This window comes from Drosophila innubila, chromosome X (assembly GCF_004354385.1).
Source record: "Drosophila innubila isolate TH190305 chromosome X, UK_Dinn_1.0, whole genome shotgun sequence".
NCBI classification, from domain to species: domain Eukaryota; kingdom Metazoa; phylum Arthropoda; class Insecta; order Diptera; family Drosophilidae; genus Drosophila; species Drosophila innubila.
The window spans coordinates 10,953,757-10,968,400 of record NC_047626.1 but is presented as its reverse complement, the minus strand read 5'-3'; the positions used below and the strand labels follow the sequence as shown (position 1 = coordinate 10,968,400).

The 14,644-nt window shown below is 37.6% G+C and overlaps 1 protein-coding gene across 2 annotated transcripts in view; it reads left to right on the top strand.

Annotated features, from left to right (window-relative positions):
- The window catches only part of LOC117785209 (chromatin modification-related protein EAF1), a 58,329-nt gene that overhangs the window by 21,142 nt on the left and 22,543 nt on the right, over positions 1-14,644 (top strand). The gene's annotated exons all lie outside the window — the stretch shown is intronic.

Below are 14,644 nucleotides of genomic sequence, written 5' to 3'. Positions count from 1 at the left end.
GCACTCGTCCTTAAGCCTGAGTTCTAATAAGCCATCAACTGCAGCAAGAACTCAAGTGCAGTCTCTCTCACTCCCTCCCTCTGTCTCTGTCTCTTTTTCAGCCTGCTTATAGAATCCTTTGCGTTCTTTAGCTACGTCAGCGTCCTGTCAGCGGCGGAGAGTGAGAGTGGAGTGGCGGGAGGGGTGGGGGGATGAGGGGGGTGCAATGCGGTGGGTCTACAAAAAATCAGCTACGTTTGCGAATTTATAATTAAGCATTTTAATGGCCGTTATTGTTCTAGCCCAAAATGTCACAGTCTGCAAGTGTGAGCGAGATGCCGCACACTGGAGTGAGTGAGAGGCAGACAGTGTGTATGTGTGTGTGTGTGTGCTTTCAACGAGTGAACTTCAACGTCGCCAAATTGCCACCCTTAAAAAGCTCAGGAAATTCGTATGCTCCTCGCTCTCTCTCTCTCTCTCTCTCTCTCTATTTCTCCCTCTCGCTCTCGCTCTTTCGATATGTTTGATTAGCAAAAGAATTCAGACAGGAAAACAACAACAACAAATAGGGGAAAAATGTGTAATTATGGCGCGGTTACGGCACCCCTTACCCCTACCCTTACCCTGCCCCACCCTATACACCCCCTGTTTCTCCGCCTTCCCGTCCTGCCATCAGAATTTGCCCTTTTACCCGCATCGAGTGCACCACTCACGGACCGTGAGAAGCGAGATGGAACCGAAGGCAGGCGGCACTTGCAAGTGAAACTGGGACGGGCCTATGACTCGTCCTCGTCCTCGTCCTTAGCCACATCCTCATCCCTATCCCCGTTCTCGATTGTCCTCTCATTCTCATGTGCTTCTTGGCGGCGTTGCTAATGTGCAGGGAGTCGCCTCAAGTGCCCAGGCACTTGGCTCTCGGCTCGAAGACTTGACTTGCAACTCACTGACTGCAGCTGAGATTAAGCCATGGACATAGCATAACATGTGTAGGGAAACAGGACATTCTTGCAGTCGGATGTAAGGGAATTTCCAAGTATCTGTTAATAATCAAAATAATCGATCACTTAAGCTAACAAGTTATCGCTGAAACGGCTCACGATATTAGCATTTGTAGCTAGCTAAATAACAAAAAAGTATCGATAACCAAAGCTAATAATTTAACTCAACTATATTTGAATTTATAGACAGCTTAATTGGCAGATTAATCGTTAATTATATATATCTAGTAAAATAATAAGTTATCGATACGTTATTTTCTAAGTAGCATCGATAAACTTTCCTTCTGCTCCATATAATGCAAACTTATCGATTTAGTCGATTACTTATTTAAGCCTTCTCGATAACTTTAACATGTTGTGAATGCCAATGATACGTTATTCAAAGCAAATCCATCATTTATAGCACTTCTTTTCACTAAATCTTTGCATTTATGCCAAAATTAAAAGTGTAGTCGTTATCGCTAAAATATTATCGATAACATTTTTATTTTTGTAAATTAATTTAAAGAAATTTTATTTATAGTTGAGCAATATTCATTAAATCTGCTCTGCAGCTATGGCTAAATTGTTATCGATAAATTTATCGCTATCATTATTTAGTACCCTTTAAATGTCATTAGCTAAGTAATTTTAGACTCACTTAACGCCATGTGCAACATTTATCAAACACATATCGATACATTATTATCGCTCCCATCGATACACAAAATTCTCTTCTGCTCAATTGAGAAACTACTCTCTCACAAGCTAAGAAAACTCTCTGCTAACGTGCATGCTGTGCTATCAGTTACTTAATCAATGCAAATTTCCTTGCTTTACATATCGATAATTAAAATGTTGCTATCGATATGTGCAGCAAAGAGGCACAGAGAGAGGGAGAAAGAGAGGGAGAGAGAGAAGGAGAGTGCTTACTAATTACATTTCGTATTTAGTTGCATATTGTCAACGTTATTAACTTACTAAACAAGCTGCTCTCTGCTTCCTTTTGCGGCAACACCACTTAGCACTCCCCCGCCCCTTCCCCTACCCTAACCTACCCTAACATCCCCTACTATCCTTGACAAGACCGCACTACTCTGCATACCCTTTACTTTGGTCTCTTGCCAACGGGTTGTGCTAATACTACACTTACTTAGCTCATAGCAAAATCTACGAGAACTACTTCTAGTTGAAAATTGAATTTCGAGTGTGTAAAATTTTCCAATTATAGACTTTGCAATAGCACACAGCGAGGGAGGAAGAGAGAGGGAGAGGGAGAGAGAGATAGACTGTATATGAGTGGGCACTTTGAAGGAGCTTTGCTTTTGGCTTGCTTGGGGGCACATGAAGCGTTGCTAAAAGCGAGTCCAATTAGTAGCATTACAACTAACACTTCAATTCAGCCCAGAGACGTTCTATTCCTGTCTCAGTTTCCCCAACACTCTCTTTCTCCCTCACACGCACTTGGCAATAACGGCAATAGTCATCAACAACAACAACAACAACAACAACTGAGGCAATGGCACCAAAGTACGGCCATTTTGTGTGTAACTCTTGGCTTAGAGAATGCGGCGGGAGGAAAGGGATTGTGGAGCCTTGGGGGTTGCCAGCACAGCACAGCGGGGGGTGTTGCTTAGCAGAAGCAGCCAGCAGTGGGTAGAGGGGGGAGAGGGGAGCTTGATGGTTATGGAGTACGATGCTTGGCGTAAATTTGCATTTAACGTTGTTTGCGGTGCCCGCAAATAGTCAACGACTGTCACTACGTCTCTCTGCATGTGTGTGTGTGTGTGTATGTGTTTAGACTACACCCACATGCCTGTAAGCAACACTAGCTCTAAACACACACACACACTTGGTGTATAGCTCAACAGTTAGACAACCACAAAATACTCTAAAGACCAAACGACCGCAACGCTGCAGCAGAGTTGACTACGACCCCAAGAACACACACACACACACACACACACACACACACACACACACGCACATGCACGAGCAAACAGCCTGCAAATGTCATGCAAAATAACGGCACTATTTGTGTCTTTGTGTGTGTGTGCTTCCCTCTCTCACTCCCTCACTCCCTCTCTCGCTTGCTCTTTGTTAAGCTGTCGGCAAAAAAGCTTTAGAAATTTTACTTGTTGGCAACAACGGCGCCCAAAAAACTAACAACAAAAGCGACATATATAGTAGACAGACACACATACACGGAAAAAAAAAACCGGAAATCCGTAATAAAATCAATTATGAAACTATCCTGGATATTCCTAATTGTACAAATTACGTGATTCAAGCACTACTTTTCATTTCGCTCCAGCTAATATTTTAATTTTCTGGGCTCAGTAAGAATAGTCTTTTTTTAGCCTTATTCTTCTATTAGTCTACTTCCATTTTACTAATGTTGAGTCGTTGTTATTTTATCCGCATATTATCTTAGTTTAACAATAATATCCTCAATACATACATACTTAAATAATTGTTCCTATAGGAAACCGATCTGCACCAAATTTGTTCGGGATAAACACACCAACTTAAATTCATATACTATAAGTTTGGTTAAGATATCTCAAAAAAAAAAACTTTTTCATACTAAAACTTGGTTTTCGATTGAACGTCTGTATGGCAGCTATATGATATAGTGGGCCGATTTGAACCAAATTTGGGAAGGATGTTTAATACCAGCCCAGATGTATAATGTGTCAAATTGGTCGAGATATCTAAATTACCAAGAAGTTTTTCATACTAAAACTTCATTTTCGATCTATCTTTCCTACGTCAGCTATATGATATAGTGGTTCGATCCAAAAATAAAAACAAACTTGATCTGCGTGAGGTATCCAGGAACCTACCTACCAAGTTTGAAGTCTTTAGCTCTTTTGGATCTCTGAGATCGACGCGTTCAAACAGACGGACAGATAGACGGACAGGCAGACGGACAGACGGACGGACAGACAGACGGACATGGCTCAAACGACTCAGCTGTTGATTCTGATCGAGAATATATATACTTTGGGGTGTCTGCCACGCCCTCTTCTACCTGTTACACACATTCTGCCAAACACATTATACCCTTTTTTGCCCATTTTAATGGGCTCAGGGTATAAAAATACCTGCTAGAATCAAGAATTTTAAACTTAAATCTTAGTATAACTTTTTCTTGCAGTGTACACATGCATACCCAAAACATACATATACAAGCTAAGCAAGCACAACTGACACACACACACACACACACACACACATACATATGCATGTGTTGCATATTTTTAGGCACTTAAGCTATTTTCATGAAATGTGCACAACAACAGCAACAACAACAACACACACAGAGACACACACAGACACATTAGACAGTGTAAGATATCATGTGCAGCTGTAGATTACCTAGCCCTGGCATACCCCTTTCTCTTCCCTAAAATACAGAAAAGGGAAACACATACAAACGCCCACAATTTGCAGTTGACTTCAAAACCGAGAACCGAAAAAAGCACTCGGTATTGATTTTAATTGAAAAATTGTTAATTTTCCATGCCAGCAGCAGCAGCAGCAGTAGAAAAGAGGCGACCACGCCCACACTCACACACACACACATAGAGAGAGAGAAAGAGAGAGAGAAAGAGAAAGAGAGAGAGAGACAAAGGCAGTTGGCGGCGCAACTCTTCAACTTTTGCCAACAGAACTTTTTGCCAATTTAACAGCTGTATGTGTGTGTGTGTGTGTGTGAGTGTGTATGTGCATGTGCTAATGTCTGAGTGTGTGTGTGTCTGTCTGTGTGTAATTTGCCGTTGTTTTGTTCTATGCCTGGGTAATTACACATTTATGTGTGAATAATTTGCAACCCCGACAAAACAAAACCCAAAAAATTCACTCGACTTTGCTCGAATTTGCTGGTCGGGATTTTTCGAATTTTCGGATTTGAATTTGAAGTTCAAATTATCGCATTCGTTGCTCTGACTGGTATACACTATTTGTCTGTCTACATGGACATTTGAATAGCTACACATACATAGACAGAAAAACACAATTACAGACTGTTTTACAAAAGAGAACTACAGGGTATAAAGTAAATGAAAAGTATTTGAAATAGGCTTTTCATACATATTTGAACTGCTGATAATCACAAAAGCACTACAACACTAGTTGGATATAGCCATTTTACTGAGAATTTAAAGTTTATCAAAAATAGCTTTTTGGTAATTTGAATATTTACATATTTTAACTAAACATACACTGATAAAAAACTGATCGAAAACTCGAAATCGAGAGAGATATGTGTGTTATAATGTGGCAAAAGTTGGGGACTGTAAATAAAATTTGGAGTATCAAAAAATAAGAATAATTTTCAGAATTTGCATTTAAATTCTTGTATTTACCAGGGAAAGTAAAAAATGTTTATTTTGTCTTTTTTTACAATTGAAAACTTCATTCACTTCTAGTAACTGTAAAAAAACGAAAAACATATACCAAAATTTTTCTTTAAGGGTAATCTTTGCAATGATCTTCAGATTTATGATTTTATTATTTCACCCATGAAATAATCATTATTTTTGAGCAAAAAAATAAAACTTAAGAAATAATCATTAGTTTTACTTTTTTATCAGGAATATATGGACAACAATTATATACATTCCTAGTCAGTAAAACATTTTTAGATTTAAAAAAAAAAAAAAAAAAATTTTTTTAATTATATTTCCATTAATATAATTATTTCATTTTATATATATATTTTTTTTTAAGTCAAAATAACATCCTGGTTTTATTTTTGATTCAAAACTCATAGAATAATGATTATTCGATTTATAATAAAACTTATAATGATTACAGTCCCTGGTATTTACTATAAATGCAACTCTGCATTTAACTTTGTTCAACTCGTTGCCAAAACTAAGTAATTCGAATGCCTTCAATCTCATCTGCTCCCCTCCCCACTTTTCAAAAGACCCTCAACAGGTACAGCTACAACTACAACTTGCAATTGGCAGAATGATCTTTGAATTGGCATGGGAGCAAACATATTTAGAATACGAATCGAGAAGCTGTGGGACCTCATTCTTTAAAGTCTTGGCATGTCAGCTTGCGATTCTCTAAGCCGTCGAGTTTTAAAGATGAGATAGGTACACTTATATGCATTGTACAATGTGCATATGTATGTGGCACACACTCACACACAGACAACTAATTTCAATAAGAGAGTATTTTTTTTTATTTTTTTTTTTAGTCAGTTTCAGGGGGCATTCAAACAATGCAAGAGATCCAAAGTCAGCCTACAAGTTCTACGAAACTAATTTACTCAAGTGGCGACTCGTCGTGTGGTAGATAGAATGAGCATGAACATCCACTCCACAATGGCCGTCTCTGAGCCCGATTTCGATTCCGAGTCCAAGTCCGAATCCGAATCCGAGTTTCAGTTAAAGCTTCGAACACAAAATGTGCAATCGTCATTGGAGTATTTCGACTTTTTTATCTTGCTTTTTCTTCTCATTTGTATTTTTTGTTTGGAGTAGCTGCAGTGCGATTGGCAGCCTCCAAAAGTTGTGGGAACCGAAAGAAGCCGAAGCGATCGACCGGTAGACTGACTGGTTTTTGTGGCAAGATCAGAGTCAGCCAGCAGCCAGACTTGTGGCAGACATGTCGACTCGCCGATGCTGCCACTTGACGCAATGCCGTCTGCTGTGGCGATCATGTTACTCTCTCTCTCGATCGTCCTCCCTCTCTCGATCGCTCAGTCTCCCAGTCTCTCTGTCTCACTCAATCAGCTTGTCAACTCTTTCGACTGCAGTTTCACATGCATTTACTTTAGGGGCAACTTGATCTTGATCATCATGATGATGATGATCGTCGTCGTTCAACTTCTTCATTTCTTTTTGTTGCCTCTGTAGCTGGAGTCGAGTACCAATTCGTTTAAAATGGTATCAGTTCTAAGAAAAATATTATTTTTTTATAATTTCTCGAGTGCGTTAATCTGTTGAAGAGTTTGTGGCTCAAGTGAGTGGCTCGTCTCTGGACTCCAGTCGATCCAGTCGATCGTCTCAACTCATCTTAACTCATCTCGCTGCATTCTCATTCTCATTTCCATTCCCATACCCATTCCCATTTCGGGTTGTGCATAATCACGACACCGACGCTTTGGTTGGGACCTCACACCCCTTTGCCAGAAGAGGTGTAGATTCTACAAGAAGAATACACACACACATTCGCTCTGTCTCTCTCTCTCTCTCTGTCTCTCTATTTGGCTTCTCCCTCTTTACTCCACTTGTTGGTGTTGACGTGCCCCGCCGAACCAAAATGAAACGTCAATTTCAAGCGTTTTTCCTGGTAATAATTAGTAGCTGAGGTGGGCATTTAAATACTTGGCGGTTGCCATCATCGTCTTCCATTTTTATTATTTCTCATTTCGTTTCTTTTCTTTTCTTTTTTTATATTCTGCGTATTTTTGTATAAAAATAAAAAATACTCGCACAACAGCCAAATAATAATGCATATAATTGCATTTTAAGTAGTTGTTGCTGCTGCCTCTCGTATTGTGTTACCTACGCGTTCCCCTTCCCCTCTCCCCTCTCCCCTCTCCCGCTTTCCATTCCCCTCTCCCTTCTTCGCTTCCCTCTCTTGCTTTTTGGATGTCAACCCTGACTGTTAATAGACCTCGCGCATATGGGATATGGCAGACTGAAAGTTATAAGTGGTTTTTAATTTTCTATACTTGAAATTCCGGGAAAAAATGCAACGGAAATGCGACATCAGCAAGTGGGTGGCTTGGACTCCAATTGAATTGCAACTGTAACTGGAACTGTAGCCGAAAGTAGAACTGCTGATTAGGATCTTCACCTGCAATGGGCATGGCAGTTCTCAATTAAAAATGTATTCAAATCTCACTTCATATTCATCATCAAAAAAATCACATTTAAAACTTTTGCTCATCTCAGGACTATTTTTCCTAAAATTGTGTTTTAATAATGAGCTCAATTTTAAAATTTATATACATAAATAAATATTAATCAATTCGGTTCAACTCGCCAACTAACAAAATTTTACAGGGACCGTAATCATTATAAGTTTTATTTTAAAAATCACTTCTTAATGATTATATAAAGATTTTTTCGATTTGCTTCACCGATTATTATTATTTTTGATCATGGGGGAAATGCAGAGATTGTATAAAACTAAAGATTTTGGTGTAGCTCACTTTTTTCTACGTCCCTGGGTGATTTTTGTATTAAAAAAAAAAAAATCATTATTACGGTCCCTGATATTGTAAGCTAATTTCCATCTAAAAATCTAAGCAAGAATTATTCCATTAGGATTTTATTCAAATCCTTCAGCCATCCTTTATCGAATTGATTACAAATTTTTTTAGTCTTCTCCAAAATAATCGTACTCTCGAAATTCGGAACTATCCTTTTACATAATAATTTGAAGTCTAAAAAATAATAAAATAAAATAAAATAAAATAAAAAATAAAAAAATAGTGAATGTCTCAGATTTCTCAATAGATTAATTCTTTATTTGGTTAAAAAAATATATTTTATAGTTTTTCCAGAGAATTTATCACTTACTTACATTAACTCATTATTAAAATTTATAAAACTTATTTTAAAACCAAATGTAATAGTGAAGTTTTTTTTATAGAACTGAACAGTTGGTAAATTTTTTTACAAATCCATTTACCGAACAACTTGTCCATTCTTTATAATATAACCTTTAGAATCCATAAATAAAATTGTTTTTTAATCCCAAATTCAATACGAATGCAAATCATCAAAACATACACCGACAAACTGACAAAGCCAGATAATGTGCTATAATAAAAAAATAATACAAAACAACAACAAGGATAACAATAACAAACGCGTAAGGGAAAAGGGAGTTGGTTGGGTTTGTTGTATTGATGTTTCGGGCCCTGGGAACACATGTAAAAGTCAATGGCAACAATGTGTGGCACTGTGGTTTTCGCTCAAAAGCAGAGAGGGTTGGGTAAGGTTTTGGTTAGGGGGTGGGGACTGGAGGGTATTTCAAGGGTTGCAATTGCTTTGGCAAGTGTGTAACAACAAGTTATAGCCACTCGCTGATGAGGCTGCTAATGCCAACTGATGATGTTCTCAATGATGATGATGATACTCTCATTCTCTCATCTCTCTCTCCCTCACTCCGGATGATGATGATGATGACACGTGTAAGTGCAGCAACATTGTCGCAATTATCCGACTGTTAGCGGCAAATCTGTGTGAGACGAGGGGGAATGAGAATCCGAATGAGTATGAGAACGTTCGTCCGTCAGGGAGCAAAGGGAGGTTGAGCCCAACTGTCCGGTCTCTTTTTTTTGCTGCTTATTATTAATTTGCTGCGTTTTTGTTTGTTATTTATTTCGAGAGGGATTCCATTCGTATTTGCCACCCACAGCGCGAAAACGTGACCTTCGCCTTGTTTTCACCGTTTTCACCCGTCGCTTAACAGACCGCGTTGATAATGATTTTTTGTGCAGTGAAACACAATTAGAGCAGTGTTTGACTAGTTGATACCCTGCATAAATATAGTATATGTAAAATATCTCAAATAATAAACAAATTTACCATAGAGCAAAATATTTATATGAAAGTGTAAATTTTGAAATTTCAGAGCATAGGTGTACAAATATTAATAACTGCTGCCATTATAAACAGATCGTTCTGAAATTTTGAGAACATAAAGTTAATTCAATAACATAAATTAACACCAAATTTCAAGATTTTATCTTTTTAAATACGAAAGAATTAGCACTTTAAGTATTTTGCAAAGTCTAAAGAAATATTGAAAATTTAAAACAAACTTTATCGACCTATGATTAATAACACAAAACTCTGAGATTGCTGGAGTCTTTATTATGCCCTATAATAATATATTAGAAAGAAAAATAAAAATATAGAGTATAAAAAACGTATACAGCGCATTCAGAAAAGCTAAACCCACGCCAAAGGCGCTCAACACGCACGCACTGCCCGCTCCAGCCTCTCTCTCCCCTTCATTCCCCCACTGTCATTAATTTCTCAGAGTTTGTCGTTGTTCCTGGTTGTTGTTGTTGTTGTTGTTGCTGTGGTTGTTGTTGTCGACTTATTAGCGCAAAATGAGCACAGAGCGCACACTCATTTAGATCTCATCAGGCAAATTCATCATCTCGAAATATTTCGAGCGATTTTGGTTTTGTTTTTTTTTTTCTGCCCTGTGTTGTTTTTTGTCAGTCAACAACTGTTGTTGCTACTTTTTTGGATGCCTTGAAGTGGGAAAGTAGCTTGTTAAACACTTAACGCTTCAGCTGATGGTAGAAACGGATTTCGCACTGATAGGTTAACCATAATTATGGTAAGCTGGATGAGGAGAAAAGAGGAAAATTTGCGTCATTTGCCATAGAAGTGTATTTGGCCATGTTAGAAGCGTTCGTCTAGAAACTCCTATCAAAATTAAAAAAACAATTGAATTTATGGAACGCAATGGCAAGAAAGCCGATTACTGTTATCGATAGGTCACACACATATATCGATAGTACAACATTTAAAACTGCAAAGACACTTTGTTAAATTTCTTAAAACTGAAATCACACTGAACTTACTATCGATGTGTGTTTTTATGTTATCGATAACAAAACACTACATCGATTAATGTATTGATTTTTGCAATTAGTTAATTTTATTTAATATCGCAAAAATCGATAAAATGAAATAATTTGTCGCATTTTAACACATTTATCGATTGCTCGGCTAACAGCAGCAACTTTTAATATAATTTAAACAGCTTTCGTGTGAATGTTGTTGTTGTTGCTCTGCACATATTGAAAGCAAATGAAAAATCATCAAACAATTAGAGCAATCGCTAACAAGCTGCTCTCCCACCATCACCATCATCATCATCATCAAAGTGCTGTCATCATCATGGGGAAACATCTCTGTTGATCGAATATAACTCGAATGTGAGGGGAATCAAAAAAGGAGGGCAATCGATTGTGCCGCCTTAGTTGAATGAGGCCTATTATCGAATTTTGAAAAGCGTAATTATCGCATGACAAATCAAACGAAGGTAGTTGCTTTATTTACTCAAAAAACATTATCCTCAAATCGTCTCTGGTTGATCGTCGAGATCTTGGGAAATTCAACAATCAGTTGATCGAAAAACCCGAATCGAAAGCCATCGAAATGAAACCAAACCAATCCAATCCAATTTTCAACACCCACTACATACACTCATAACACACTCACAACACATTCATAAACACACTCACAAATTGTTATTGTTATTATTATTATAGTACATTTGATTGGACCCCAAAGAGTGTGAGAAGAAGTTGGCCCAAGTGTTTGGACACCCAAAAAATTAGTCATTTGAAAATTTGGTAGCCCAGCTAGATGAATAGATTTCCTGTACTCGACTCGTACCATGAACCAATTAACCAATTGAAAATTGTAGTGTTGAGGTCTGTTTATGCTTTAATTTAACAAGTATACACCTCTCCAACTATATATGTACGTATAATGGAATGTTTATAAGTTGTTACAATTAAAAATATACAATTTTTGTGCTTATTAATTGATTAAGTTTGTGAACCAGTTTTTCTATGAAATTAATTCAAGTTTATTCCTTGAACGGAAAACTGAAACTGAACGCTTTTAATCTATATTTCAATCATTGGATATACAGAAAATCCATTTTTAATGTACTACTTTCCTTCCTTTTCTATTGATCGCTTAAGAAATTAAATATTAAAACGGTTTTCAAGGTTCTCAATTGTGTCACAAATTTATAGACTAAAAATATACCACTTCCTATTTGTTTTCCTGGTTGTTTTTCGTACCCTTTTTCTCTATTATACTATATTATTATAAATATCAAGCAGATCTTTATTCTTTTCGACTTAAAGACTTAGCAATATTTCGTTGCTCTCTTTCTCCAACTTTTTGTCTTTATCCCCTCAGTTTATATTTGAAGAACACAAGCCAAGCTAAGCTCTCAATTTGTTTCATTAAAAATCCTTTTCTTTCTTTGACTTTTCCAACTTTTATTTCTCTCCGAACTGTCTTTGTTGCTCTTTCTCCCTCCATTTTGCCCCCTTTTCAAATTTGCCTGCATTTTTTTACTGTACATATTTTGCTAAAACAAAACTGTTGTTAATCTCTTAAGTTGCTTTCATAAACCGTATCTTTCCCCACTCTGTCTCCCAGTGTTACTTCCCCCCCAACACTCTTTCTCTGTCTGTATCTCTCTCTCTCTCTCTCTGGGTTTCTCTCGCTCTGTCTCTGCTGTCAGGCGTCATAGTTGAGAGGATCAGCACTACTTTTGAGCTCATATCTATTTAAATCGCAAGTCGTATGTTTACCAGGTTGTACTTGGGACCCTCAAGGTGGGATTCGAGTACGATGCGTCGTCAGCTCTCAAGTGGCTGCTGTTTCAATTGTCGCACCTCTTGCCCTTCCCAAGCCCCCTTCTGAAGTTCCCCTTGTTGCCACTGCTTTGGCGATCTGCTTTGGAAATTAAGTATAACTCATTATCGCAATCAAGAAATCCTTTTTTTTTATCTCTCTCTCTTTCACTGCTTCTTCACCTTCTGCCACACTTGACAAGAACCACAACAACAACAACAGCAACGGCAACTGTTGTCTCGGATTTTTCGCTGTTGTTGTTGTTGTTGTTGCTTGTGTTGCACACCAATTTTCTACTCAAAACTTATGACAGCCAATTCGAGAGAACGAACGAAAATTATACAGACACTCATCGCCAGAAGAACTGAGAGAGCGGAGAGCGAAGAGTGAGAATGAGAGAGGGTGGGATGGGGGTGGTGAGGGGGGTAGAGGTGCTACAGCTGCTCTCGGGGGTGCATGACATGACAGTTTTCATATTCAATATGCAGCTTGCTGTTGTTGCTGTTTATCCCAAGCAACAAGTCCAACTGCAAAGTTGCAGCTCGAACTCCAGTTCCATATATTTTTCAGTTGCCCCTCGCCGCTGTCCCCTCACCCCCTGACCCACTCAACGTGTGCAGCTTGTTAAAATCAACATCAAACCTTTAATTTGATGATTCTGCAAATAATTCGTCGGCTTCGGAGTCGTTGACGTTTTGGCTGTCCCACCATCATCCCCCCCCCTCTCTCCCTTCACTCTCTCTCTCTCTCTCTCTTCTTCTTGCCTTCCTTTCTCTGCTTGTTGATTTTACCAGTTGGCCGTCGCGTAGTCGAGGCGTGAAAATATAATAACACCTTTTTAATTATATTTTGAAATACCTTCCTATACTCTATCCCCTGCTTCACCTTCTCTAACCTGCTCCTCTTTGTCCCACACCTGTCTGGCAGTTTGAGAGGGGGGAAAAGTGAAAGGTTTCTGCAAATTAACCAAAATTTTTTAACACACTCGCTAAATTAGTCTTATCATGTGAAGTAATTCACAATTGTTAGTGCTGCTCGTTAGACTATTGTGACTCAATTTGTGACGCGCCGTCGAGAGAGAGTCACTGAACCATGGAATCTCCCCTCGCAGTTCCCTTCCGATCACAGATCTTCACAAATCTAACGATCTTGGCTTTAAGGAAAGTCTGCACTTTGTTGGGTTAAGACAGTAGGTCAAGGGGGGGTTAAGGCGGAGAATCTGAGGTAGTTACTCAATTGATTTGCTGTCTCTTTGTCAGTCAATCGATTTGTGTTGCTGCCACTTGAGTTGCCACAAGTTGAATGCACTGTTGAGTCGACCTTATATGGCATTCGATTGTGTAACCTTTTATAGTTGTACTCCAAAAACACTCTTTACCTCTAATTCTCTCCATCTTTCTACCTCTCTTTAAGCATTTTTAAAAAATGGAATATCTTTATCTTAAGACCATATACAATATATGTGCTTAAAAACATTCATTAATACTATTAGCTTAAAAAGTTATTCAGCATTTATTTAGAAACAAAAAAAATTAGTATTTAACTGAAATAATTTGATGTGGAGGACATGGGACTATAGCTCACAAAAGATCAAGGACAACTCTTAAACTAGCTAATATTTTAAAAACAAATAAATAAAGTGAGCATGGAGAACAGCTAAGCTGAATGAGCTTGCTAGTAAATTCAAAATATTAACTTGTTTAAAATCTGAAACTTAATAAACTCACTTTTACTTGTTTAAAGGCACAAAAACTGACTGACAGCAGTTCCAAGCTTAGACAACCAAGCCCTTTTGGCCCATCAACAATATCAACATCATTATTATCATCATTTGAATACCCTTTCCGAAGGTATCCCATGATTCCGACATGGAAAAACGTAAAGCTGTTTAATAAAGGCTAGTCAGAACATAAAGATTGTCTTCATTATGGGACTAGTACGAAAAACTTAGACATTTTTATAATATTATATAATATTTTATATATATCTAGAACTGACAATAATAAAATTTCTTTTGAACTAACTATGTGAACTCAGCTCTGAGTGGAATTATCTTAGTGAAATTTTGTACAGTTGTATTTTTATAGCAACAGTTATAATTTATCTTAAAATAATAAGTATATACAATTATCTCTAACTACCTATCATAACTTAACTCTTAGTGGAGCAATCTTGCTTAAATTTGGTATATTTGTTTCCTAAAGCGACAGATAGCATATCAATAAAAATCATTTAATTTGGCTTACGATATCACATAGCTGCCGAAGGAATAACAGCTCAATAATAATGTTATTTTGTTAAGAACTTGTT